Consider the following 18,269-nt stretch of genomic DNA (forward strand, 5'->3'; position numbering starts at 1 on the left):
TCTTGCATGATAAGCGAACGCCGTACCATTTCGGCAGTGCACCTTGGAGTCTCGGAATGCTGCTAGCTCCCGTTTCGTTGCTTTCTTGACATCCACTTGAATTTGCAGCGAAAAAAGCGCCTGGTGGCGTGGGCCAAACACGACCGGTTGTTTCACGCCGACACGAGGTGGCGCCGAGGACACCACGTTTCCGTTGCTTCACGTGGCGTCATTGGCCTGTTAGCTCAGTTGGTCAGAGCGTGGTGCTAATAACGCCAAGGTCACGGGTTCGATCCCCTTACGGGCCATTGAGAGCTTTTTGGAGGTCTTTTCCTTCCTTCCCGCGTTTGTGGCCAGGCTTCGACATGCTACTGAAGACAGTGGACTCCGTGCCGAAATAGCTCAGTTCGGAGAGCGTTAGACTGAAGATCTAAAGGTCCCTGGTTCGATCCCGGGTTTCGGCAAAGCTTTGGCGTCTCCAAATTAGAGTCTACTCAAGGAAGTGGTTGACGGTGTGTTTTCTCAAAGGTCACGCCAAAGCACTGCTGACCGCTGACTGGTCAAAGAAATGCGCGACACGGGACGTACTGCATAAACTTGTCCCTTTTAAAGATCTGAGGTGAGAGCGCAGGGCTGTGCACCAGTGGGCCGTGTTTTCCCTCCATTGGATGAAATGTCAAGCCGCAAAACGCCCCCGCCGATTGAGGATTTGGAGACATTCCTGTGCTTGCCGCTAAAAGGACGACATGAGAGAGTGGCTTGTGTCGCGATGAAGATGACGACCAGCTGCATCGAGGGGGTGCTGTCTGCGTTGGGAGATAGACTGCAGAACGTGCAGCGGAGCTGTACTTTAGGGGAAACTGCCAAAAGACGAAAAAGAAGAAGACGGTGTTGGACAATGCTGGCGTCTATCCCGCTACCTCTTGCATGATAAGCGAACGCCGTACCATTTCGGCAGTGCACCTTGGAGTCTCGGAATGCTGCTAGCTCCCGTTTCGTTGCTTTCTTGACATCCACTTGAATTTGCAGCGAAAAAAGCGCCTGGTGGCGTGGGCCAAACACGACCGGTTGTTTCACGCCGACACGAGGTGGCGCCGAGGACACCACGTTTCCGTTGCTTCACGTGGCGTCATTGGCCTGTTAGCTCAGTTGGTCAGAGCGTGGTGCTAATAACGCCAAGGTCACGGGTTCGATCCCCTTACGGGCCATTGAGAGCTTTTTGGAGGTCTTTTCCTTCCTTCCCGCGTTTGTGGCCAGGCTTCGACATGCTACTGAAGACAGTGGACTCCGTGCCGAAATAGCTCAGTTCGGAGAGCGTTAGACTGAAGATCTAAAGGTCCCTGGTTCGATCCCGGGTTTCGGCAAAGCTTTGGCGTCTCCAAATTAGAGTCTACTCAAGGAAGTGGAGGTCACGCCAAAGCACTGCTGACCGCTGACTGGTCAAAGAAATGCGCGACACGGGACGTACTGCATAAACTTGTCCCTTTTAAAGATCTGAGGTGAGAGCGCAGGGCTGTGCACCAGTGGGCCGTGTTTTCCCTCCATTGGATGAAATGTCAAGCCGCAAAACGCCCCCGCCGATTGAGGATTTGGAGACATTCCTGTGCTTGCCGCTAAAAGGACGACATGAGAGAGTGGCTTGTGTCGCGATGAAGATGACGACCAGCTGCATCGAGGGGGTGCTGTCTGCGTTGGGAGATAGACTGCAGAACGTGCAGCGGAGCTGTACTTTAGGGGAAACTGCCAAAAGACGAAAAAGAAGAAGACGGTGTTGGACAATGCTGGCGTCTATCCCGCTACCTCTTGCATGATAAGCGAACGCCGTACCATTTCGGCAGTGCACCTTGGAGTCTCGGAATGCTGCTAGCTCCCGTTTCGTTGCTTTCTTGACATCCACTTGAATTTGCAGCGAAAAAAGCGCCTGGTGGCGTGGGAAAAACAAGACCGGTAGTTTCACGCCGACACAAGGTGGCGCCGAGGACACCACGTTTCCGTTGCTTCACGTGGCGTCATTGGCCTGTTAGCTCAGTTGGTCAGAGCGTGGTGCTAATAACGCCAAGGTCACGTGTTCGATCCCCTTACGGGCCATTGAGAGCTTTTTGGAGGTCTTTTCCTTCCTTCCCCGCGTTTGTGGCCAGGCTTCGACATGCTACTGAAGGCAGTGGTTTCTGTGCCAAAATAGCTCAGTTGGGAGAGCGTTAGACTGAAGATCTAAAGGTCCCTGGTTCAATCCCGGGTTTCGGCAAAGCTTTGGCGTCTCCAAAGTAGATTCTACTCAAGGAAGTGGTTGACGGTGTGTTTTCTCAAAGGTCACGCCAAAGCACTGCTGACCGCTGACTGGTCAAAGAAATGCGCGACACGGGACGTACTGCATAAACTTGTCCCTTTTAAATATCTGAGGTGAGAGCGCAGCACTGTGCACCAGTGGGCCGTGTTTTCCCTCCATTGGATGGAATGTCAAGCCGCAAAACGCCCCCGCCGATTGAGGATTTGGAGACGTTCCTGTAATTGCCGCTAAAAGGACGACAGGAGAGAGTGGCTTGTGTCGCGATGAAGATGACGACCAGCTGCATCGAGGGGGTGCTGTCTGCGTTGGGAGATAGACTGCAGAACGTGCAGCGGAGCTGTACTTTAGGAGAAACTGCCAAAAGACGAAAAAGAAGAAGACGGTGTTGGACAATGCTGGCGTCTATCCCGCTACCTCTTGCATGATAAGCGAACGCCGTACCATTTCGGCAGTGCACCTTGGAGTCTCGGAATGCTGCTAGCTCCCGTTTCGTTGCTTTCTTGACATCCACTTGAATTTGCAGCGAAAAAAGCGCCTGGTGGCGTGGGCCAAACACGACCGGTTGTTTCACGCCGACACGAGGTGGCGCCGAGGACACCACGTTTCCGTTGGATGAAATGTCAAGCCGCAAAACCCCCCCGCCGATTGAGGATTTGGAGACGTTCCTGTGCTTGCCGCTAAAAGGACGACAGGAGAGAGTGGCTTGTGTCGCGATGAAGATGATGACCAGCTGCATCGAGGGGGTGCTGTCTGCGTTGGGAGATAGACTGCAGAACGTGCAGCGGAGCTGTACTTTAGGGGAAACTGCCAAAAGACGAAAAAGAAGAAGACGGTATTGGACAATGCTGGCGTCTATCCCGCTACCTCTTGCATGATAAGCGAACGCCGTACCATTTCGGCAGTGCACATTGGAGTCTCGGAATGCTGCTAGCTCCCGTTTCGTTGCTTTCTTGACATCCACTTGAATTTGCAGCGAAAAAAGCGCCTGGTGGCGTGGGCCAAACAAGACCGGTTGTTTCACGCCGACACAAGGTGGCGCCGAGGACACCACGTTTCCGTAGCTTCACGTGGTGTCATTGGCCTGTTAGCTCAGTTGGTCAGAGCGTGGTGCTAATAACGCCAAGGTCACGGGTTCGATCCCCTTACGGGCCATTGAGAGCTTTTTGGAGGTCTTTTCCTTCCTTCCCCGCGTTTGTGGCCAGGCTTCGACATGCTACTGAAGGCAGTGGTCTCTGTGCCGAAATTGCTCAGTTGGGAGAGCGTTAGACTGAAGATCTAAAGGTCCCTGGTTCGATCCCGGGTTTCGGCAAAGCTTTGGCGTCTCCAAAGTAGAGTCTACTCAAGGAAGTGGTTGACGGTGTGTTTTCTCAAAGGTCACGCCAAAGCACTGCTGACCGCTGACTGGTCAAAGAAATGCGCGACACGGGACGTACTGCATAAACTTGTCCCTTTTAAATATCTGAGGTGAGAGCGCAGCGCTGTGCACCAGTGGGCCGTGTTTTCCCTCCATTGGATGGAATGTCAAGCCGCAAAACGCCCCCGCCGATTGAGGATTTGGAGACGTTCCTGTGCTTGCCGCTAAAAGGACGACAGGAGAGAGTGGCTTGTGTCGCGATGAAGATGACGACCAGCTGCATCGAGGGGGTGCTGTCTGCGTTGGGAGATAGACTGCAGAACGTGCAGCGGAGCTGTACTTTAGGGGACACTGCCAAAAGGCGAAAAAGAAGAAGACGGTATTGGACAATGCTGGCGTCTATCCCGCTACCTCTTGCATGATAAGCGAACGCCGTACCATTTCGGCAGTGCACATTGGAGTCTCGGAATGCTGCTAGCTCCCGTTTCGTTGCTTTCTTGACATCCACTTGAATTTGCAGCGAAAAAAGCGCCTGGTGGCGTGGGCCAAACAAGACCGGTTGTTTCACGCCGACACAAGGTGGCGCCGAGGACACCACGTTTCCGTAGCTTCACGTGGTGTCATTGGCCTGTTAGCTCAGTTGGTCAGAGCGTGGTGCTAATAACGCCAAGGTCACGGGTTCGATCCCCTTACGGGCCATTGAGAGCTTTTTGGAGGTCTTTTCCTTCCTTCCCCGCGTTTGTGGCCAGGCTTCGACATGCTACTGAAGGCAATGGTCTCTGTGCCGAAATAGCTCAGTTGGGAGAGCGTTAGACTGAAGATCTAAAGGTCCCTGGTTCGATCCCGGGTTTCGGCAAAGCTTTGGCGTCTCCAAAGTAGAGTCTACTCAAGGAAGTGGTTGACGGTGTGTTTTCTCAAAGGTCACGCCAAAGCACTGCTGACCGCTGACTGGTCAAAGAAATGCGCGACACGGGACGTACTGCATAAACTTGTCCCTTTTAAATATCTGAGGTGAGAGCGCAGCGCTGTGCACCAGTGGGCCGTGTTTTCCCTCCATTGGATGGAATGTCAAGCCGCAAAACGCCCCCGCCGATTGAGGATTTGGAGACGTTCCTGTGCTTGCCGCTAAAAGGACGACAGGAGAGAGTGGCTTGTGTCGCGATGAAAATGACGACCAGCTGCATCGAGGGGGTGCTGTCTGCGTTGGGAGATAGACTGCAGAACGTGCAGCGGAGCTGTACTTTAGGGGAAACTGCCAAAAGGCGAAAAAGAAGAAGACGGTATTGGACAATGCTGGCGTCTATCACGCTACCTCTTGCATGATAAGCGAACGCCGTATCATTTCGGCAGTGCACCTTGGAGTCTCGGAATGCTGCTAGCTCCCGTTTCGTTGCTTTCTTGACATCCACTTGAATTTGCAGCGAAAAAAGCGCCTGGTGGCGTGGGCCAAACAAGACCGGTTGTTTCACGCCGACACAAGGTGGCGCCGAGGACACCACGTTTCCGTAGCTTCACGTGGTGTCATTGGCCTGTTAGCTCAGTTGGTCAGAGCGTGGTGCTAATAACGCCAAGGTCACGGGTTCGATCCCCTTTCGGGCCATTGAGAGCTTTTTGGAGGTCTTTTCCTTCCTTCCCCGCGTTTGTGGCCAGGCTTCGACATGCTACTGAAGGCAGTGGTCTCTGTGCCGAAATAGCTCAGTTGGGAGAGCGTTAGACTGAAGATCTAAAGGTCCCTGGTTCGATCCCGGGTTTCGGCAAAGCTTTGGCGTCTCCAAAGTAGAGTCTACTCAAGGAAGTGGTTGACGGTGTGTTTTCTCAAAGGTCACGCCAAAGCACTGCTGACCGCTGACTGGTCAAAGAAATGCGCGACACGGGACGTACTGCATGAACTTGTCCCTTTTAAATATCTGAGGTGAGAGCGCAGCGCTGTGCACCAGTGGGCCGTGTTTTCCCTCCATTGGATGGAATGTCAAGCCGCAAAACGCCCCCGCCGATTGAGGATTTGGAGACGTTCCTGTGCTTGCCGCTAAAAGGACGACAGGAGAGAGTGGCTTGTGTCGCGATGAAGATGACGACCAGCTGCATCGAGGGGGTGCTGTCTGCGTTGGGAGATAGACTGCAGAACGTGCAGCGGAGCTGTACTTTAGGGGAAAATGCCAAAAGGCGAAAAAGAAGAAGACGGTATTGGACAATGCTGGCGTCTATCCCGCTAGCTCTTGCATGATAAGCGAACGCCGTACCATTTCGGCAGTGCACCTTGGAGTCTCGGAATGCTGCTAGCTCCCGTTTCGTTGCTTTCTTGACATCCACTTGAATTTGCAGCGAAAAAAGCGCCTGGTGGCGTGGGCCAAACACGACCGGTTGTTTCACGCCGACACGAGGTGGCGCCGAGGACACCACGTTTCCGTTGGATGAAATGTCAAGCCGCAAAACCCCCCCGCCGATTGAGGATTTGGAGACGTTCCTGTGCTTGCCGCTAAAAGGACGACAGGAGAGAGTGGCTTGTGTCGCGATGAAGATGATGACCAGCTGCATCGAGGGGGTGCTGTCTGCGTTGGGAGATAGACTGCAGAACGTGCAGCGGAGCTGTACTTTAGGGGAAACTGCCAAAAGACGAAAAAGAAGAAGACGGTATTGGACAATGCTGGCGTCTATCCCGCTACCTCTTGCATGATAAGCGAACGCCGTACCATTTCGGCAGTGCACATTGGAGTCTCGGAATGCTGCTAGCTCCCGTTTCGTTGCTTTCTTGACATCCACTTGAATTTGCAGCGAAAAAAGCGCCTGGTGGCGTGGGCCAAACAAGACCGGTTGTTTCACGCCGACACAAGGTGGCGCCGAGGACACCACGTTTCCGTAGCTTCACGTGGTGTCATTGGCCTGTTAGCTCAGTTGGTCAGAGCGTGGTGCTAATAACGCCAAGGTCACGGGTTCGATCCCCTTACGGGCCATTGAGAGCTTTTTGGAGGTCTTTTCCTTCCTTCCCCGCGTTTGTGGCCAGGCTTCGACATGCTACTGAAGGCAGTGGTCTCTGTGCCGAAATTGCTCAGTTGGGAGAGCGTTAGACTGAAGATCTAAAGGTCCCTGGTTCGATCCCGGGTTTCGGCAAAGCTTTGGCGTCTCCAAAGTAGAGTCTACTCAAGGAAGTGGTTGACGGTGTGTTTTCTCAAAGGTCACGCCAAAGCACTGCTGACCGCTGACTGGTCAAAGAAATGCGCGACACGGGACGTACTGCATAAACTTGTCCCTTTTAAATATCTGAGGTGAGAGCGCAGCGCTGTGCACCAGTGGGCCGTGTTTTCCCTCCATTGGATGGAATGTCAAGCCGCAAAACGCCCCCGCCGATTGAGGATTTGGAGACGTTCCTGTGCTTGCCGCTAAAAGGACGACAGGAGAGAGTGGCTTGTGTCGCGATGAAGATGACGACCAGCTGCATCGAGGGGGTGCTGTCTGCGTTGGGAGATAGACTGCAGAACGTGCAGCGGAGCTGTACTTTAGGGGACACTGCCAAAAGGCGAAAAAGAAGAAGACGGTATTGGACAATGCTGGCGTCTATCCCGCTACCTCTTGCATGATAAGCGAACGCCGTACCATTTCGGCAGTGCACATTGGAGTCTCGGAAGGCTGCTAGCTCCCGTTTCGTTGCTTTCTTGACATCCACTTGAATTTGCAGCGAAAAAAGCGCCTGGTGGCGTGGGCCAAACAAGACCGGTTGTTTCACGCCGACACAAGGTGGCGCCGAGGACACCACGTTTCCGTAGCTTCACGTGGTGTCATTGGCCTGTTAGCTCAGTTGGTCAGAGCGTGGTGCTAATAACGCCAAGGTCACGGGTTCGATCCCCTTACGGGCCATTGAGAGCTTTTTGGAGGTCTTTTCCTTCCTTCCCCGCGTTTGTGGCCAGGCTTCGACATGCTACTGAAGGCAATGGTCTCTGTGCCGAAATAGCTCAGTTGGGAGAGCGTTAGACTGAAGATCTAAAGGTCCCTGGTTCGATCCCGGGTTTCGGCAAAGCTTTGGCGTCTCCAAAGTAGAGTCTACTCAAGGAAGTGGTTGACGGTGTGTTTTCTCAAAGGTCACGCCAAAGCACTGCTGACCGCTGACTGGTCAAAGAAATGCGCGACACGGGACGTACTGCATAAACTTGTCCCTTTTAAATATCTGAGGTGAGAGCGCAGCGCTGTGCACCAGTGGGCCGTGTTTTCCCTCCATTGGATGGAATGTCAAGCCGCAAAACGCCCCCGCCGATTGAGGATTTGGAGACGTTCCTGTGCTTGCCGCTAAAAGGACGACAGGAGAGAGTGGCTTGTGTCGCGATGAAAATGACGACCAGCTGCATCGAGGGGGTGCTGTCTGCGTTGGGAGATAGACTGCAGAACGTGCAGCGGAGCTGTACTTTAGGGGAAACTGCCAAAAGGCGAAAAAGAAGAAGACGGTGTTGGACAATGCTGGCGTCTATCCCGCTACCTCTTGCATGATAAGCGAACGCCGTACCATTTCGGCAGTGCACCTTGGAGTCTCGGAATGCTGCTAGCTCCCGTTTCGTTGCTTTCTTGACATCCACTTGAATTTGCAGCGAAAAAAGCGCCTGGTGGCGTGGGCCAAACACGACCGGTTGTTTCACGCCGACACGAGGTGGCGCCGAGGACACCACGTTTCCGTTGCTTCACGTGGCGTCATTGGCCTGTTAGCTCAGTTGGTCAGAGCGTGGTGCTAATAACGCCAAGGTCACGGGTTCGATCCCCTTACGGGCCATTGAGAGCTTTTTGGAGGTCTTTTCCTTCCTTCCCCGCGTTTGTGGCCAGGCTTCGACATGCTACTGAAGGCAGTGGTCTCTGTGCCGAAATAGCTCAGTTGGGAGAGCGTTAGACTGAAGATCTAAAGGTCCCTGGTTCGATCCCGGGTTTTGGCAAAGCTTTGGCGTCTCCAAAGTAGAGTCTACTCAAGGAAGTGGTTGACGGTGTGTTTTCTCAAAGGTCACGCCAAAGCACTGCTGACCGCTGACAGGTCAAAGAAATGCGCGACACGGGACGTACTGCATAAACTTGTCCCTTTTAAAGATCTGAGGTGAGAGCGCAGCGCTGTGCACCAGTGGGCCGTGTTTTCCCTCCATTGGATGAAATGTCAAGCCGCAAAATGCCCCCGCCGATTGAGGATTTGGAGACGTTCCTGTGCTTGCCGCTAAAAGGACGACAGGAGAGAGTGGCTTGTGTCGCGATGAAGATGACGACCAGCTGCATCGAGGGGGTGCTGTCTGCGTTGGGAGATAGACTGCAGAACGTGCAGCGGAGCTGTACTTTAGGGGAAACTGCCAAAAGGCGAAAAAGAAGAAGACGGTATTGGACAATGCTGGCGTCTATCACGCTACCTCTTGCATGATAAGCGAACGCCGTATCATTTCGGCAGTGCAACTTGGAGTCTCGGAATGCTGCTAGCTCCCGTTTCGTTGCTTTCTTGACATCCACTTGAATTTGCAGCGAAAAAAGCGCCTGGTGGCGTGGGCCAAACAAGACCGGTTGTTTCACGCCGACACAAGGTGGCGCCGAGGACACCACGTTTCCGTAGCTTCACGTGGTGTCATTGGCCTGTTAGCTCAGTTGGTCAGAGCGTGGTGCTAATAACGCCAAGGTCACGGGTTCGATCCCCTTTCGGGCCATTGAGAGCTTTTTGGAGGTCTTTTCCTTCCTTCCCCGCGTTTGTGGCCAGGCTTCGACATGCTACTGAAGGCAGTGGTCTCTGTGCCGAAATAGCTCAGTTGGGAGAGCGTTAGACTGAAGATCTAAAGGTCCCTGGTTCGATCCCGGGTTTCGGCAAAGCTTTGGCGTCTCCAAAGTAGAGTCTACTCAAGGAAGTGGTTGACGGTGTGTTTTCTCAAAGGTCACGCCAAAGCACTGCTGACCGCTGACTGGTCAAAGAAATGCGCGACACGGGACGTACTGCATGAACTTGTCCCTTTTAAATATCTGAGGTGAGAGCGCAGCGCTGTGCACCAGTGGGCCGTGTTTTCCCTCCATTGGATGGAATGTCAAGCCGCAAAACGCCCCCGCCGATTGAGGATTTGGAGACGTTCCTGTGCTTGCCGCTAAAAGGACGACAGGAGAGAGTGGCTTGTGTCGCGATGAAGATGACGACCAGCTGCATCGAGGGGGTGCTGTCTGCGTTGGGAGATAGACTGCAGAACGTGCAGCGGAGCTGTACTTTAGGGGAAAATGCCAAAAGGCGAAAAAGAAGAAGACGGTATTGGACAATGCTGGCGTCTATCCCGCTAGCTCTTGCATGATAAGCGAACGCCGTACCATTTCGGCAGTGCACCTTGGAGTCTCGGAATGCTGCTAGCTCCCGTTTCGTTGCTTTCTTGACATCCACTTGAATTTGCAGCGAAAAAAGCGCCTGGTGGCGTGGGCCAAACACGACCGGTTGTTTCACGCCGACACGAGGTGGCGCCGAGGACACCACGTTTCCGTTGGATGAAATGTCAAGCCGCAAAACCCCCCCGCCGATTGAGGATTTGGAGACGTTCCTGTGCTTGCCGCTAAAAGGACGACAGGAGAGAGTGGCTTGTGTCGCGATGAAGATGATGACCAGCTGCATCGAGGGGGTGCTGTCTGCGTTGGGAGATAGACTGCAGAACGTGCAGCGGAGCTGTACTTTAGGGGAAACTGCCAAAAGACGAAAAAGAAGAAGACGGTATTGGACAATGCTGGCGTCTATCCCGCTACCTCTTGCATGATAAGCGAACGCCGTACCATTTCGGCAGTGCACATTGGAGTCTCGGAATGCTGCTAGCTCCCGTTTCGTTGCTTTCTTGACATCCACTTGAATTTGCAGCGAAAAAAGCGCCTGGTGGCGTGGGCCAAACAAGACCGGTTGTTTCACGCCGACACAAGGTGGCGCCGAGGACACCACGTTTCCGTAGCTTCACGTGGTGTCATTGGCCTGTTAGCTCAGTTGGTCAGAGCGTGGTGCTAATAACGCCAAGGTCACGGGTTCGATCCCCTTACGGGCCATTGAGAGCTTTTTGGAGGTCTTTTCCTTCCTTCCCCGCGTTTGTGGCCAGGCTTCGACATGCTACTGAAGGCAGTGGTCTCTGTGCCGAAATTGCTCAGTTGGGAGAGCGTTAGACTGAAGATCTAAAGGTCCCTGGTTCGATCCCGGGTTTCGGCAAAGCTTTGGCGTCTCCAAAGTAGAGTCTACTCAAGGAAGTGGTTGACGGTGTGTTTTCTCAAAGGTCACGCCAAAGCACTGCTGACCGCTGACTGGTCAAAGAAATGCGCGACACGGGACGTACTGCATAAACTTGTCCCTTTTAAATATCTGAGGTGAGAGCGCAGCGCTGTGCACCAGTGGGCCGTGTTTTCCCTCCATTGGATGGAATGTCAAGCCGCAAAACGCCCCCGCCGATTGAGGATTTGGAGACGTTCCTGTGCTTGCCGCTAAAAGGACGACAGGAGAGAGTGGCTTGTGTCGCGATGAAGATGACGACCAGCTGCATCGAGGGGGTGCTGTCTGCGTTGGGAGATAGACTGCAGAACGTGCAGCGGAGCTGTACTTTAGGGGACACTGCCAAAAGGCGAAAAAGAAGAAGACGGTATTGGACAATGCTGGCGTCTATCCCGCTACCTCTTGCATGATAAGCGAACGCCGTACCATTTCGGCAGTGCACATTGGAGTCTCGGAATGCTGCTAGCTCCCGTTTCGTTGCTTTCTTGACATCCACTTGAATTTGCAGCGAAAAAAGCGCCTGGTGGCGTGGGCCAAACAAGACCGGTTGTTTCACGCCGACACAAGGTGGCGCCGAGGACACCACGTTTCCGTAGCTTCACGTGGTGTCATTGGCCTGTTAGCTCAGTTGGTCAGAGCGTGGTGCTAATAACGCCAAGGTCACGGGTTCGATCCCCTTACGGGCCATTGAGAGCTTTTTGGAGGTCTTTTCCTTCCTTCCCCGCGTTTGTGGCCAGGCTTCGACATGCTACTGAAGGCAATGGTCTCTGTGCCGAAATAGCTCAGTTGGGAGAGCGTTAGACTGAAGATCTAAAGGTCCCTGGTTCGATCCCGGGTTTCGGCAAAGCTTTGGCGTCTCCAAAGTAGAGTCTACTCAAGGAAGTGGTTGACGGTGTGTTTTCTCAAAGGTCACGCCAAAGCACTGCTGACCGCTGACTGGTCAAAGAAATGCGCGACACGGGACGTACTGCATAAACTTGTCCCTTTTAAATATCTGAGGTGAGAGCGCAGCGCTGTGCACCAGTGGGCCGTGTTTTCCCTCCATTGGATGGAATGTCAAGCCGCAAAACGCCCCCGCCGATTGAGGATTTGGAGACGTTCCTGTGCTTGCCGCTAAAAGGACGACAGGAGAGAGTGGCTTGTGTCGCGATGAAAATGACGACCAGCTGCATCGAGGGGGTGCTGTCTGCGTTGGGAGATAGACTGCAGAACGTGCAGCGGAGCTGTACTTTAGGGAAACTGCCAAAAGGCGAAAAAGAAGAAGACGGTGTTGGACAATGCTGGCGTCTATCCCGCTACCTCTTGCATGATAAGCGAACGCCGTACCATTTCGGCAGTGCACCTTGGAGTCTCGGAATGCTGCTAGCTCCCGTTTCGTTGCTTTCTTGACATCCACTTGAATTTGCAGCGAAAAAAGCGCCTGGTGGCGTGGGCCAAACACGACCGGTTGTTTCACGCCGACACGAGGTGGCGCCGAGGACACCACGTTTCCGTTGGATGAAATGTCAAGCCGCAAAACGCCCCCGCCGATTGAGGATTTGGAGACGTTCCTGTGCTTGCCGCTAAAAGGACGACAGGAGAGAGTGGCTTGTGTCGCGATGAAGATGATGACCAGCTGCATCGAGGGGGTGCTGTCTGCGTTGGGAGATAGACTGCAGAACGTGCAGCGGAGCTGTACTTTAGGGGAAACTGCCAAAAGACGAAAAAGAAGAAGACGGTATTGGACAATGCTGGCGTCTATCCCGCTACCTCTTGCATGATAAGCAAACGCCGTACCATTTCGGCAGTGCACATTGGAGTCTCGGAATGCTGCTAGCTCCCGTTTCGTTGCTTTCTTGACATCCACTTGAATTTGCAGCGAAAAAGCGCCTGGTGGCGTGGGCCAAACAAGACCGGTTGTTTCATGCCGACACAAGGTGGCGCTGAGGACACCACGTTTCCGTAGCTTCACGTGGTGTCATTGGCCTGTTAGCTCAGTTGGTCAGAGCGTGGTGCTAATAACGCCAAGGTCACGGGTTCGATCCCCTTACGGGCCATTGAGAGCTTTTTGGAGGTCTTTTCCTTCCTTCCCCGCGTTTGTGGCCAGGCTTCGACATGCTACTGAAGGCAGTGGTCTCTGTGCCGAAATAGCTCAGTTGGGAGAGCGTTAGACTGAAGATCTAAAGGTCCCTGGTTCGATCCCGGGTTTCGGCAAAGCTTTGGCGTCTCCAAAGTAGAGTCTACTCAAGGAAGTGGTTGACGGTGTGTTTTCTCAAAGGTCACGCCAAAGCACTGCTGACCTCTGACTGGTCAAAGAAATGCGCGACACGGGACGTACTGCATAAACTTGTCCCTTTTAAATATCTGAGGTGAGAGCGCAGCGCTGTGCACCAGTGGGCCGTGTTTTCCCTCCATTGGATGGAATGTCAAGCCGCAAAACGCCCCCGCCGATTGAGGATTTGGAGACGTTCCTGTGCTTGCCGCTAAAAGGACGACAGGAGAGAGTGGCTTGTGTCGCGATAAAGATGACGACCAGCTGCATCGAGGGGGTGCTGTCTGCGTTGGGAGATAGACTGCAGAACGTGCAGCGGAGCTGTACTTTAGGGGAAACTGCCAAAAGACGAAAAAGAAGAAGACGGTGTTGGACAATGCTGGCGTCTATCCCGCTACCTCTTGCATGATAAGCGAACGCCGTACCATTTCGGCAGTGCACATTGGAGTCTCGGAATGCTGCTAGCTCCCGTTTCGTTGCTTTCTTGACATCCACTTGAATTTGCAGCGAAAAAAGCGCCTGGTGGCGTGGGCCAAACAAGACCGGTTTTTCACGCCGACACAAGGTGGCGCCGAGGACACCACGTTTCCGTAGCTTCACGTGGTGTCATTGGCCTGTTAGCTCAGTTGGTCAGAGCGTGGTGCTAATAACGCCAAGGTCACGGGTTCGATCCCCTTACGGGCCATTGAGAGCTTTTTGGAGGTCTTTTCCTTCCTTCCCTGCGTTTGTGGACAGGCTTCGACATGCTACTGAAGGCATTGGTCTATGTTCCGAAATAGCTCAGTTGGGATAGCGTTAGACTGAAGATCTGAAGGTCCCTGGTTCGATCCTGGGTTTCGGCAAAGTTTTGGCGTCTCTAAAGTAGAGTCTACTCAAGGAAGTGGTTGACGGTGTGTTTTCTCAAAGGTCACGCCAAAGCACTGCTGACCGCTGACTGGTCAAAGAAATGCGCGACACGGGACGTACTGCATAAACTTGTCCCTTTTAAAGATCTGATGTGAGAGCGCAGCGCTGTGCACCAGTGGGCCGTGTTTTCCCTCCATTGGATGAAATGTCAAGCCGCAAAACGCCCCCGCCGATTGAGGATTTGGAGACGTTCCTGTGCTTGCCGCTAAAAGGACGACAGGAGAGAGTGGCTTGTGTCGCGATGAAGATGACGACCAGCTGCATCGAGGGGGTGCTGTCTGCGTTGGGAGATAGACTGCAGAACGTGCAGCGGAGCTGTACTTTAGGGGACACTGCCAAAAGGCGAAAAAGAAGAAGACGGTATTGGACAATGCTGGCGTCTATCCCGCTACCTCTTGCATGATAAGCGAACGCCGTACCATTTCGGCAGTGCACATTGGAGTCTCGGAATGCTGCTAGCTCCCGTTTCGTTGCTTTCTTGACATCCACTTGAATTTGCAGCGAAAAAAGCGCCTGGTGGCGTGGGCCAAACAAGACCGGTTGTTTCACGCCGACACAAGGTGGCGCCGAGGACACCACGTTTCCGTAGCTTCACGTGGTGTCATTGGCCTGTTAGCTCAGTTGGTCAGAGCGTGGTGCTAATAACGCCAAGGTCACGGGTTCGATCCCCTTACGGGCCATTGAGAGCTTTTTGGAGGTCTTTTCCTTCCTTCCCCGCGTTTGTGGCCAGGCTTCGACATGCTACTGAAGGCAGTGGTCTCTGTGCCGAAATAGCTCAGTTGGGAGAGCGTTAGACTGAAGATCTAAAGGTCCCTGGTTCGATCCCGGGTTTTGGCAAAGCTTTGGCGTCTCCAAAGTAGAGTCTACTCAAGGAAGTGGTTGACGGTGTGTTTTCTCAAAGGTCACGCCAAAGCACTGCTGACCGCTGACAGGTCAAAGAAATGCGCGACACGGGACGTACTGCATAAACTTGTCCCTTTTAAAGATCTGAGGTGAGAGCGCAGCGCTGTGCACCAGTGGGCCGTGTTTTCCCTCCATTGGATGAAATGTCAAGCCGCAAAATGCCCCCGCCGATTGAGGATTTGGAGACGTTCCTGTGCTTGCCGCTAAAAGGACGACAGGAGAGAGTGGCTTGTGTCGCGATGAAGATGACGACCAGCTGCATCGAGGGGGTGCTGTCTGCGTTGGGAGATAGACTGCAGAACGTGCAGCGGAGCTGTACTTTAGGGGAAACTGCCAAAAGGCGAAAAAGAAGAAGACGGTATTGGACAATGCTGGCGTCTATCACGCTACCTCTTGCATGATAAGCGAACGCCGTATCATTTCGGCAGTGCACCTTGGAGTCTCGGAATGCTGCTAGCTCCCGTTTCGTTGCTTTCTTGACATCCACTTGAATTTGCAGCGAAAAAAGCGCCTGGTGGCGTGGGCCAAACAAGACCGGTTGTTTCACGCCGACACAAGGTGGCGCCGAGGACACCACGTTTCCGTAGCTTCACGTGGTGTCATTGGCCTGTTAGCTCAGTTGGTCAGAGCGTGGTGCTAATAACGCCAAGGTCACGGGTTCGATCCCCTTTCGGGCCATTGAGAGCTTTTTGGAGGTCTTTTCCTTCCTTCCCCGCGTTTGTGGCCAGGCTTCGACATGCTACTGAAGGCAGTGGTCTCTGTGCCGAAATAGCTCAGTTGGGAGAGCGTTAGACTGAAGATCTAAAGGTCCCTGGTTCGATCCCGGGTTTCGGCAAAGCTTTGGCGTCTCCAAAGTAGAGTCTACTCAAGGAAGTGGTTGACGGTGTGTTTTCTCAAAGGTCACGCCAAAGCACTGCTGACCGCTGACTGGTCAAAGAAATGCGCGACACGGGACGTACTGCATGAACTTGTCCCTTTTAAATATCTGAGGTGAGAGCGCAGCGCTGTGCACCAGTGGGCCGTGTTTTCCCTCCATTGGATGGAATGTCAAGCCGCAAAACGCCCCCGCCGATTGAGGATTTGGAGACGTTCCTGTGCTTGCCGCTAAAAGGACGACAGGAGAGAGTGGCTTGTGTCGCGATGAAGATGACGACCAGCTGCATCGAGGGGGTGCTGTCTGCGTTGGGAGATAGACTGCAGAACGTGCAGCGGAGCTGTACTTTAGGGGAAAATGCCAAAAGGCGAAAAAGAAGAAGACGGTATTGGACAATGCTGGCGTCTATCCCGCTAGCTCTTGCATGATAAGCGAACGCCGTACCATTTCGGCAGTGCACCTTGGAGTCTCGGAATGCTGCTAGCTCCCGTTTCGTTGCTTTCTTGACATCCACTTGAATTTGCAGCGAAAAAAGCGCCTGGTGGCGTGGGCCAAACACGACCGGTTGTTTCACGCCGACACGAGGTGGCGCCGAGGACACCACGTTTCCGTTGGATGAAATGTCAAGCCGCAAAACGCCCCCGCCGATTGAGGATTTGGAGACGTTCCTGTGCTTGCCGCTAAAAGGACGACAGGAGAGAGTGGCTTGTGTCGCGATGAAGATGATGACCAGCTGCATCGAGGGGGTGCTGTCTGCGTTGGGAGATAGACTGCAGAACGTGCAGCGGAGCTGTACTTTAGGGGAAACTGCCAAAAGACGAAAAAGAAGAAGACGGTATTGGACAATGCTGGCGTCTATCCCGCTACCTCTTGCATGATAAGCAAACGCCGTACCATTTCGGCAGTGCACATTGGAGTCTCGGAATGCTGCTAGCTCCCGTTTCGTTGCTTTCTTGACATCCACTTGAATTTGCAGCGAAAAAGCGCCTGGTGGCGTGGGCCAAACAAGACCGGTTGTTTCACGCCGACACAAGGTGGCGCTGAGGACACCACGTTTCCGTAGCTTCACGTGGTGTCATTGGCCTGTTAGCTCAGTTGGTCAGAGCGTGGTGCTAATAACGCCAAGGTCACGGGTTCGATCCCCTTACGGGCCATTGAGAGCTTTTTGGAGGTCTTTTCCTTCCTTCCCCGCGTTTGTGGCCAGGCTTCGACATGCTACTGAAGGCAGTGGTCTCTGTGCCGAAATAGCTCAGTTGGGAGAGCGTTAGACTGAAGATCTAAAGGTCCCTGGTTCGATCCCGGGTTTCGGCAAAGCTTTGGCGTCTCCAAAGTAGAGTCTACTCAAGGAAGTGGTTGACGGTGTGTTTTCTCAAAGGTCACGCCAAAGCACTGCTGACCGCTGACTGGTCAAAGAAATGCGCGACACGGGACGTACTGCATAAACTTGTCCCTTTTAAATATCTGAGGTGAGAGCGCAGCGCTGTGCACCAGTGGGCCGTGTTTTCCCTCCATTGGATGGAATGTCAAGCCGCAAAACGCCCCCGCCGATTGAGGATTTGGAGACGTTCCTGTGCTTGCCGCTAAAAGGACGACAGGAGAGAGTGGCTTGTGTCGCGATAAAGATGACGACCAGCTGCATCGAGGGGGTGCTGTCTGCGTTGGGAGATAGACTGCAGAACGTGCAGCGGAGCTGTACTTTAGGGGAAACTGCCAAAAGACGAAAAAGAAGAAGACGGTGTTGGACAATGCTGGCGTCTATCCCGCTACCTCTTGCATGATAAGCGAACGCCGTACCATTTCGGCAGTGCACATTGGAGTCTCGGAATGCTGCTAGCTCCCGTTTCGTTGCTTTCTTGACATCCACTTGAATTTGCAGCGAAAAAAGCGCCTGGTGGCGTGGGCCAAACAAGACCGGTTTTTCACGCCGACACAAGGTGGCGCCGAGGACACCACGTTTCCGTAGCTTCACGTGGTGTCATTGGCCTGTTAGCTCAGTTGGTCAGAGCGTGGTGCTAATAACGCCAAGGTCACGGGTTCGATCCCCTTACGGGCCATTGAGAGCTTTTTGGAGGTCTTTTCCTTCCTTCCCTGCGTTTGTGGACAGGCTTCGACATGCTACTGAAGGCATTGGTCTATGTGCCGAAATAGCTCAGTTGGGATAGCGTTAGACTGAAGATCTGAAGGTCCCTGGTTCGATCCTGGGTTTCGGCAAAGTTTTGGCGTCTCTAAAGTAGAGTCTACTCAAGGAAGTGGTTGACGGTGTGTTTTCTCAAAGGTCACGCCAAAGCACTGCTGACCGCTGACTGGTCAAAGAAATGCGCGACACGGGACGTACTGCATAAACTTGTCCCTTTTAAAGATCTGATGTGAGAGCGCAGCGCTGTGCACCAGTGGGCCGTGTTTTCCCTCCATTGGATGAAATGTCAAGCCGCAAAACGCCCCCGCCGATTGAGGATTTGGAGACGTTCCTGTGCTTGCCGCTAAAAGGACGACAGG

General features: G+C 53.5%; 36 non-coding genes across 36 annotated transcripts; all 36 read left to right on the forward strand.

Annotated features, from left to right (window-relative positions):
• Positions 1–213: 213 nt before the first annotated feature.
• Positions 214–287, forward strand: trnai-aau (transfer RNA isoleucine (anticodon AAU)). Its single transcript has one exon. It is a non-coding gene; the product is annotated as a tRNA-Ile (tRNA).
• An 83-nt stretch (positions 288–370) lies between these two features.
• trnaf-gaa (transfer RNA phenylalanine (anticodon GAA)) lies at positions 371–443 on the forward strand. The gene has a single exon. It is a non-coding gene; the product is annotated as a tRNA-Phe (tRNA).
• A 670-nt stretch (positions 444–1,113) lies between these two features.
• On the forward strand, positions 1,114–1,187 carry trnai-aau (transfer RNA isoleucine (anticodon AAU)). Its single transcript has one exon. It is a non-coding gene; the product is annotated as a tRNA-Ile (tRNA).
• Positions 1,188–1,270: 83 nt separating this feature from the next.
• trnaf-gaa (transfer RNA phenylalanine (anticodon GAA)) lies at positions 1,271–1,343 on the forward strand. Its single transcript has one exon. It is a non-coding gene; the product is annotated as a tRNA-Phe (tRNA).
• Positions 1,344–1,993: 650 nt separating this feature from the next.
• Positions 1,994–2,067, forward strand: trnai-aau (transfer RNA isoleucine (anticodon AAU)). Its single transcript has one exon. It is a non-coding gene; the product is annotated as a tRNA-Ile (tRNA).
• An 84-nt stretch (positions 2,068–2,151) lies between these two features.
• Positions 2,152–2,224, forward strand: trnaf-gaa (transfer RNA phenylalanine (anticodon GAA)). The gene has a single exon. It is a non-coding gene; the product is annotated as a tRNA-Phe (tRNA).
• A 1,120-nt stretch (positions 2,225–3,344) lies between these two features.
• Positions 3,345–3,418, forward strand: trnai-aau (transfer RNA isoleucine (anticodon AAU)). The gene has a single exon. It is a non-coding gene; the product is annotated as a tRNA-Ile (tRNA).
• Positions 3,419–3,502: 84 nt separating this feature from the next.
• Positions 3,503–3,575, forward strand: trnaf-gaa (transfer RNA phenylalanine (anticodon GAA)). Its single transcript has one exon. It is a non-coding gene; the product is annotated as a tRNA-Phe (tRNA).
• A 670-nt stretch (positions 3,576–4,245) lies between these two features.
• On the forward strand, positions 4,246–4,319 carry trnai-aau (transfer RNA isoleucine (anticodon AAU)). The gene has a single exon. It is a non-coding gene; the product is annotated as a tRNA-Ile (tRNA).
• Positions 4,320–4,403: 84 nt separating this feature from the next.
• Positions 4,404–4,476, forward strand: trnaf-gaa (transfer RNA phenylalanine (anticodon GAA)). The gene has a single exon. It is a non-coding gene; the product is annotated as a tRNA-Phe (tRNA).
• A 670-nt stretch (positions 4,477–5,146) lies between these two features.
• Positions 5,147–5,220, forward strand: trnai-aau (transfer RNA isoleucine (anticodon AAU)). Its single transcript has one exon. It is a non-coding gene; the product is annotated as a tRNA-Ile (tRNA).
• Positions 5,221–5,304: 84 nt separating this feature from the next.
• On the forward strand, positions 5,305–5,377 carry trnaf-gaa (transfer RNA phenylalanine (anticodon GAA)). Its single transcript has one exon. It is a non-coding gene; the product is annotated as a tRNA-Phe (tRNA).
• Positions 5,378–6,497: 1,120 nt separating this feature from the next.
• trnai-aau (transfer RNA isoleucine (anticodon AAU)) lies at positions 6,498–6,571 on the forward strand. Its single transcript has one exon. It is a non-coding gene; the product is annotated as a tRNA-Ile (tRNA).
• An 84-nt stretch (positions 6,572–6,655) lies between these two features.
• trnaf-gaa (transfer RNA phenylalanine (anticodon GAA)) lies at positions 6,656–6,728 on the forward strand. Its single transcript has one exon. It is a non-coding gene; the product is annotated as a tRNA-Phe (tRNA).
• A 670-nt stretch (positions 6,729–7,398) lies between these two features.
• Positions 7,399–7,472, forward strand: trnai-aau (transfer RNA isoleucine (anticodon AAU)). Its single transcript has one exon. It is a non-coding gene; the product is annotated as a tRNA-Ile (tRNA).
• Positions 7,473–7,556: 84 nt separating this feature from the next.
• trnaf-gaa (transfer RNA phenylalanine (anticodon GAA)) lies at positions 7,557–7,629 on the forward strand. The gene has a single exon. It is a non-coding gene; the product is annotated as a tRNA-Phe (tRNA).
• A 670-nt stretch (positions 7,630–8,299) lies between these two features.
• Positions 8,300–8,373, forward strand: trnai-aau (transfer RNA isoleucine (anticodon AAU)). The gene has a single exon. It is a non-coding gene; the product is annotated as a tRNA-Ile (tRNA).
• Positions 8,374–8,457: 84 nt separating this feature from the next.
• On the forward strand, positions 8,458–8,530 carry trnaf-gaa (transfer RNA phenylalanine (anticodon GAA)). The gene has a single exon. It is a non-coding gene; the product is annotated as a tRNA-Phe (tRNA).
• Positions 8,531–9,200: 670 nt separating this feature from the next.
• Positions 9,201–9,274, forward strand: trnai-aau (transfer RNA isoleucine (anticodon AAU)). Its single transcript has one exon. It is a non-coding gene; the product is annotated as a tRNA-Ile (tRNA).
• An 84-nt stretch (positions 9,275–9,358) lies between these two features.
• trnaf-gaa (transfer RNA phenylalanine (anticodon GAA)) lies at positions 9,359–9,431 on the forward strand. Its single transcript has one exon. It is a non-coding gene; the product is annotated as a tRNA-Phe (tRNA).
• Positions 9,432–10,551: 1,120 nt separating this feature from the next.
• On the forward strand, positions 10,552–10,625 carry trnai-aau (transfer RNA isoleucine (anticodon AAU)). The gene has a single exon. It is a non-coding gene; the product is annotated as a tRNA-Ile (tRNA).
• An 84-nt stretch (positions 10,626–10,709) lies between these two features.
• Positions 10,710–10,782, forward strand: trnaf-gaa (transfer RNA phenylalanine (anticodon GAA)). The gene has a single exon. It is a non-coding gene; the product is annotated as a tRNA-Phe (tRNA).
• Positions 10,783–11,452: 670 nt separating this feature from the next.
• Positions 11,453–11,526, forward strand: trnai-aau (transfer RNA isoleucine (anticodon AAU)). Its single transcript has one exon. It is a non-coding gene; the product is annotated as a tRNA-Ile (tRNA).
• An 84-nt stretch (positions 11,527–11,610) lies between these two features.
• On the forward strand, positions 11,611–11,683 carry trnaf-gaa (transfer RNA phenylalanine (anticodon GAA)). The gene has a single exon. It is a non-coding gene; the product is annotated as a tRNA-Phe (tRNA).
• Positions 11,684–12,801: 1,118 nt separating this feature from the next.
• Positions 12,802–12,875, forward strand: trnai-aau (transfer RNA isoleucine (anticodon AAU)). Its single transcript has one exon. It is a non-coding gene; the product is annotated as a tRNA-Ile (tRNA).
• An 84-nt stretch (positions 12,876–12,959) lies between these two features.
• trnaf-gaa (transfer RNA phenylalanine (anticodon GAA)) lies at positions 12,960–13,032 on the forward strand. The gene has a single exon. It is a non-coding gene; the product is annotated as a tRNA-Phe (tRNA).
• A 669-nt stretch (positions 13,033–13,701) lies between these two features.
• trnai-aau (transfer RNA isoleucine (anticodon AAU)) lies at positions 13,702–13,775 on the forward strand. The gene has a single exon. It is a non-coding gene; the product is annotated as a tRNA-Ile (tRNA).
• An 84-nt stretch (positions 13,776–13,859) lies between these two features.
• On the forward strand, positions 13,860–13,932 carry trnaf-gaa (transfer RNA phenylalanine (anticodon GAA)). The gene has a single exon. It is a non-coding gene; the product is annotated as a tRNA-Phe (tRNA).
• Positions 13,933–14,602: 670 nt separating this feature from the next.
• Positions 14,603–14,676, forward strand: trnai-aau (transfer RNA isoleucine (anticodon AAU)). The gene has a single exon. It is a non-coding gene; the product is annotated as a tRNA-Ile (tRNA).
• An 84-nt stretch (positions 14,677–14,760) lies between these two features.
• trnaf-gaa (transfer RNA phenylalanine (anticodon GAA)) lies at positions 14,761–14,833 on the forward strand. Its single transcript has one exon. It is a non-coding gene; the product is annotated as a tRNA-Phe (tRNA).
• A 670-nt stretch (positions 14,834–15,503) lies between these two features.
• On the forward strand, positions 15,504–15,577 carry trnai-aau (transfer RNA isoleucine (anticodon AAU)). Its single transcript has one exon. It is a non-coding gene; the product is annotated as a tRNA-Ile (tRNA).
• An 84-nt stretch (positions 15,578–15,661) lies between these two features.
• On the forward strand, positions 15,662–15,734 carry trnaf-gaa (transfer RNA phenylalanine (anticodon GAA)). Its single transcript has one exon. It is a non-coding gene; the product is annotated as a tRNA-Phe (tRNA).
• A 1,119-nt stretch (positions 15,735–16,853) lies between these two features.
• Positions 16,854–16,927, forward strand: trnai-aau (transfer RNA isoleucine (anticodon AAU)). Its single transcript has one exon. It is a non-coding gene; the product is annotated as a tRNA-Ile (tRNA).
• An 84-nt stretch (positions 16,928–17,011) lies between these two features.
• trnaf-gaa (transfer RNA phenylalanine (anticodon GAA)) lies at positions 17,012–17,084 on the forward strand. The gene has a single exon. It is a non-coding gene; the product is annotated as a tRNA-Phe (tRNA).
• Positions 17,085–17,753: 669 nt separating this feature from the next.
• Positions 17,754–17,827, forward strand: trnai-aau (transfer RNA isoleucine (anticodon AAU)). Its single transcript has one exon. It is a non-coding gene; the product is annotated as a tRNA-Ile (tRNA).
• Positions 17,828–17,911: 84 nt separating this feature from the next.
• Positions 17,912–17,984, forward strand: trnaf-gaa (transfer RNA phenylalanine (anticodon GAA)). Its single transcript has one exon. It is a non-coding gene; the product is annotated as a tRNA-Phe (tRNA).
• Positions 17,985–18,269: the final 285 nt, after the last annotated feature.

This window comes from Osmerus eperlanus, chromosome 17, assembly GCF_963692335.1.
Source record: "Osmerus eperlanus chromosome 17, fOsmEpe2.1, whole genome shotgun sequence".
NCBI classification, from domain to species: domain Eukaryota; kingdom Metazoa; phylum Chordata; class Actinopteri; order Osmeriformes; family Osmeridae; genus Osmerus; species Osmerus eperlanus.